We start from the raw sequence: 5,926 nt of genomic DNA, 5'->3' as shown, positions 1-5,926 counted from the left end.
AGCAAGCCAACAGTCACCGAAACCAAGATGAATAGGGAGTTTTTGTAATTTGTTTATATGCAGTTGCAATCAATTGGTTTAAAGAAAATTACTTATAAAGCAGCAGAAAAAACTGCCATGCCGTCGGTGGGATCCGAACCCACGACCTCACAATATCGCGTCCGGTGCTCTACCAGTTGAGCTACGGCGACGGCTGTACAGTCTGCAGCTTTCGTGGGTTTTTATGTTTCGCTTGTAAGCGAACCTCGATTGTTAACCAGCGCCATCATCGTCCATAGCGGTGGACGTATCGCGGCGTGTAATAACGCGACTGTGACGTAGTACATCATCTAACGGCGATGGAGAAAACTGTGAAAGAGCCCTCATATGCTGCCTCTGGCATCAAGTCTCCCAGAAGCGAGACCCCCATTAAGCTTTTAGCAGACGAGGCAAATTAAATGAGGGGCTCGTTTGACAAACATATTAAGGCAGCCAACAGTCACCGAAACCAAGATGCATAAGGGAATGCTTGTAATGTTTTTTATTTCTAGTTGCAATCATTTGGTTCAAAGAAAATTACATAAAAATCAGGAAAAAAAATCAACCATGCCGCCGGTGGGAACCGAGCCCACGACCTCACAATATCGCGTCCGGTGCTCTACCAGTTGAGCTACAGAGACGGCTGTACAGTCTGCAGCTATCGGGGGTATTTATGTTTTGCGGGTAAACGAACCTTGAGAGCGTTCACCAGCGCCACCATCGTAATAGCGGTGGATGTAGCACGTCCTGTAATAACGCGACTGTGACGTAGTACGTCATGTAACAGCGATGTAGGAAACAGTGAAAGAGCCCTCATATGCTGCCTATGGCATCAAGTCTGCCAGAACCGAGACCCCCATTAAGCTATGAGCAGACAAGGGCAAATTTAATGAGGGGCTCGTTTGACAAACATATTAAGGATGCTACCAGTCACCGAAACCTAGGTGCATAGGGAATGTTTGTAATTTTTTTTTACTTTGTAGTGCCAGTCAATTGGTTTAAAGAAAATTAATTATAAATCAGCAGAAAAACCCACCATGCCGGAATTGTGATCCGAACGAACGACCTCCGAATATCGCGTCTGGTGCTCTAAAAACTGAGCACCGGCGACGGCTGTCCAGTCTGCTGCTTTCGTGGGTATTTATGTTATGCTTGTAAGCGAACCTTGAGAGTGTTCACCAGCGCCACCCTCGTCCATAGCGGTGGACGTAGCACGTCCTCTAATACCGCGAGTGTGACTAAGTACGTCGTTTAACGGCGATGGCGGAAACTGTGCAAGAGCCCTTATAAGCTACCTATGGCATCAAGTTTACCAGAAACGAGACCCCCGTTAAGCTATTAGCATAGGAGGCAAATGAAATGAGGGGCTCCTTTGACTAACATATTAAGTAAGCCAACAGTCACCGAAGCCAAGGTGCGTAGGGAAATGTTTGTAAGTGTTTTTAATTTGTAGTGCCAATCAATTGGTGTAAAGAAAATTACTTACAAAGCAGCAGAAAAACAATCATGCCGCCAGTGGGGTCCAAACCCACGACATCTGAAAATTGCGTCCGGTGCTCAGCCAACTGATCTACGGCGACGGCTGTCCAGTCTGCTGCTTACATGAGAATTTCAGTTTTGTCCTTTAATACCGTCGTCCTGTAATACCGGGAGTGCGAAGTTGAACGTCATCTAACAGCGAAGACGGAAAAACTGCGGGAGCTACCTTATGCTACCTGTGGCATCAAGACTGCCAGAACCGCGACCCCCGTTAATGTTAGCAGACAAGGCAAATGAAATGAGGGGCTCGTTTGACAAACATATTAAGGAAGACTACAGTCACCGAAACCGAGGTGCAGAGGGGAATGTTTCTAATTTTTTAATTTGTAGTGGCAATCAATTGATTTAAAGAAAATTACTTAGAAATCAGAAGAAAAGACAACCATGCCACCGGTGGGATCCGAACCCACGACCTCCGAATATCGCGTCCGGTACTTTACCTACTGAGCTACGGCGGCGGCTGTCCAGTCTGCTGCTTTCGTGGGTATTGATGATTTGCTTGTAAGCGAAACTTGAGTGTTCACCAGGTCCACCATCGTCCATAGTGGTGGACGTAGCGCGGCCTCTTATACCGTGAGTGTGAGGTGGAATGTCATCTAACGGCGCGGACGGCAACTGTGAAAGAGCCCTCTTTTGCTACCTATGGCACCAAGACTACCAGAACCGAGACCACCGTTAAGCTATTAGCAGACAAGGGAAAAGAAATGAGGGGCTCGTTTGACAAACATATTAAGCAAGCCAACAGTCGCCGAAACCAAGGTGTATAGGGGAATGTTTGCCATTTTTTTTAATTTGTAGTGCCAATCAATTGGTTAAAAGAAAATTATAAAGCAGCAGAAACAAAGAGCCTTGCCGCCTGTGGGACCTGAACCCACGACCTCAGAATATTACGTCCGGTGCTCTATCAACTGACCTACGGCGATGGCTGTCCAGTCTGCTGCTTTCGTGGGTATTTGTTTTGCGCGTAAGAGATCTTTGAGTGTGTTCACCAGCGCGAACCTCGTGTATAGCGGTGGACGTGGCACGTCCTGTAATATCGCGAATGTGAGGTTGAACTTCGTCTAACGGCGACGGCGGAAACTGTGCGAGAGCCCTTATATGCTACCTATGACATCAAGTCTGCCAGAACCGAGATCCCCGTTAAGCTGTCAGCAGACAAGGCAAATGAAATGAAGGGCTCGTTTGACAAACATATTAAGGAAGCCAACAGTCACCGAAACCAAGATGCATAGAGGAATGCTTGTAATTCTTTAACTTGTAGTGGCAATCAATTGATTTAAAGAAAATTACTTTTAAATGAGCAGAAAAAACAACAATGCCGCAGGTGGGATCTGAACCCACGACCTACGAATATCGCGTCCGGTGCTCTACCTACTGAGCAATGGCGACGGCTGTCCAGTCTGCTGCTTTTCTGGGTATTTGTTTTCCGTGTAAACGAACCTTGAGAGTGTTCACCAGCGCCAACCACGTCCATAGCGGTGGACGTAACACGTCCTGTAATACCGCCAGTTTGACGTAGTACGTCACCTTACGGCGATGGCGGAAACTTTGCAAGAGCCCTCATGTGCTACCTATGACATCAAGTCTGCCAGAACCGAGACCCCCGCTAAACTATTAGCTGACAAGGCAAATGAAATAAAGGGCTCGTTTGACAAACATATTAAGGAAGCCAACAGTCACAGACAACTGGATGCATAGGGGAATTTTTGTAATTTTTTATTTGTAGTTGCAATAAACTGTATTAAAGAAAAATACTTATAAAGAAGCAGAAAAAAACAGCCATGCCACCGGTGAAATCCTAACTCACGACCTCAGAATATCGCTTCCGGTGCTCTACCATCTGAGCTGCGGCGACGGCTATCCAGTCTACTGCTTTCGTGGGTATTTATGTTTTGCGTGTAAGCGAACTTTGAGTGTTCACCAGCGCCAAACTCGTCCAGAGCGGTGGACGTGGCACGTCCTGTAATAACGGGAGTGTGACGTTGAACGTCATCTAACGGCGAAGGGGAAACTGTGCGAGAGCCCCCTTATGCTACCTGTAGCATGAAGAACGCCAGAACCGAGACCCCCGTTAAGCTTTTAGCAGACAAGGTAAATCAAATGAGGGGCTCGTTTGACAAACATTCTAATGAAGCCAACAGTCAACTAAACCAAGATGCATAGAGGAATGATTGTAAGTTTTTTTTTAATTGGTAGTGGCAATCATTTGGTTTAAAGAAAATTACATAAAAATGAGCAGAAAAAACCACCATGCCGCCGGTGGGATCCGAGCCCAGGACCTCCGAATATCGCTTCCGGTGCTCTACTAACTGAGCTATGGCGACGGGTGTCCAGTCTGCTGCTTTCGTGAGTATTTAAGTTTTGCGTGTAAGCGAACCTTGAGAGTGTTCACTAGCGACACCCTCGTCCATTGCGGTGGACGTAGCACGTTCTGCAATACCGCGAGTTTGATGTAGTACGTCATCTAACGGTGATGCCGGAAACTGTGCAAGAGCCCTTTTATGCTACCTATGGTATCGAGACTGCCAGAACCGAGACCCCTGTTAAGCTATTAGCTGGAAAACGAAATGAGGGGCTCGTTTGACAAACATATTAAGGAAGCCAACAAACACCGAAACCAAGGTGCATAGGGGAATGTTTGTCTTTTTTTAATTTGTAGTGGCAATCAATTGGTTTAAAGAAAATTATTTATAAATCAGCAGAAGAAACAACCATTCCACCTGCGGGATGCGAACCCACGACCTCGAATATTCAGTCCGGTGTTCTACATACTGAGCTACGGCGACGGCTGTCCAGTCTGCTGCTTTCGTGAGAATTTCAGTTTTGCGTAAAGCGAACCTTGAGAGTTCACCAGCGCCACACTCGTCCATAGCGGTGGACGTAGCACGTCCTGTAATACCGCAAGTGTGACATACTACGTCATCTAACGGCGATGGCGGAAACTGTGCATGAGCCCTTATATGCTACCTAAGGCATCAAGTCTGCTAGAACCGAGACCCCCGCTAAGCTATTAGCAGACAAGACAAATGAAATGAGGGGCTCGTTTGACATATTAAGGAAGCCAACAGTCACCGAAACCGTGATGCATAGGGGAAGTTTTGTAATTTTTTATTTGTAGTTGCAATCAATTGGTTGAAAAAAATTACTTATAAAGCAGCACAAAAAACAGCCATGCCGTCGGTGGGATCCGAACCCATGACCTCCGAATATCGTGTCTAGTGCTTTACAAACTGGCCTACGGCGACGGCTTCCCAGTCTGCTGCTTTCGTGGATATTTATGTCTTGCTTGTAAGCGAACCTTGAGAATGTTCACCAGCGCCGCCCTCGTCCATAGCGATGGACGTAGCACGTCCTGTAATACCGCCAGTGTGACGTAGTACATCATCTAACGGCGAAGGCGAAAACTGTAAAAGAGCCCTCATGTCTTACCTATGGCATCAAATCTTCCAGAACCGAGACCACCGTTAAGCTATTATAAGACAAGGCAAATGAATTAGGGGGTCGTTTGACAAATATATTACGGAAGCCAATAGTCACCGAAACCAAGGTGCATAGGGAAATGTTTGTAAGTGTTTTTAATTTGCAGTGCCAATCAATTGGTTTAAATAAAATTACTTATAAAGCATCAGAAAAAACAACCATGCAGCCGGTGGTATTCGAACCCAGGACCTCCGAATATTGCGTCCAGTGCTCTACTAACTGAGCTACGGCGACGGCTGTCCAGTCTGCTGCTTTCGTGAGAATGTAACTTTTGCTTTAAGCCAACCTTGAGAGTGTTCACCAGCGCCACTCTCGTCCATAGCGGCGGACGTATCACGTCCTGTAATACCGCAAGTGTGACGTAGTACGTCATCTGACGGCGATGGCGGAAACTGTGCAAGAGCCTTATATTCTACCTATAGCATCAAGACTGCTAGAACCAAGACCCCCATTAAGCTATTAGCAGACAAGGCAAATGAAATGAGGGTTCGTTTGACAAACATATTAAGGAAGCCAACAGTAAAGGTTTGCCGGTGGTGTTGGTCCGGGGATTTCCAGAAACTGGATGCACCGCTTGAAGGCTTCTCGATGATATGAGTTGCAGGCGAAGCGATTTAGTGGGAAACGAACTTTTATACAGGCTATTTACAGATGGGTACAAACAAAAGTCACTATACGGCCAGAACTATCCGCGACCGGCCTAGCCGACCGCCTGCACAGAGGCGAGGGACACCGCGTAGCAACAGTCAAGCTGGCGCGCCTCGCACCAGCTCTCAACGGTCACTCTTTCCGCACTCGGCCAGACCGAGCGCCTGCCAGCTAGGAGTCGCTAGAGACAAAAGCACACGGGCGCGGCTCCCTTCGCGGGTGCACCCCGAAGATGCCCGCG

Source organism: Amblyomma americanum, chromosome 6, assembly GCF_052857255.1.
Source record: "Amblyomma americanum isolate KBUSLIRL-KWMA chromosome 6, ASM5285725v1, whole genome shotgun sequence".
Classification (NCBI taxonomy): Eukaryota; Metazoa; Arthropoda; class Arachnida; order Ixodida; family Ixodidae; genus Amblyomma; species Amblyomma americanum.
This window is presented reverse-complemented; position numbering follows the sequence as displayed.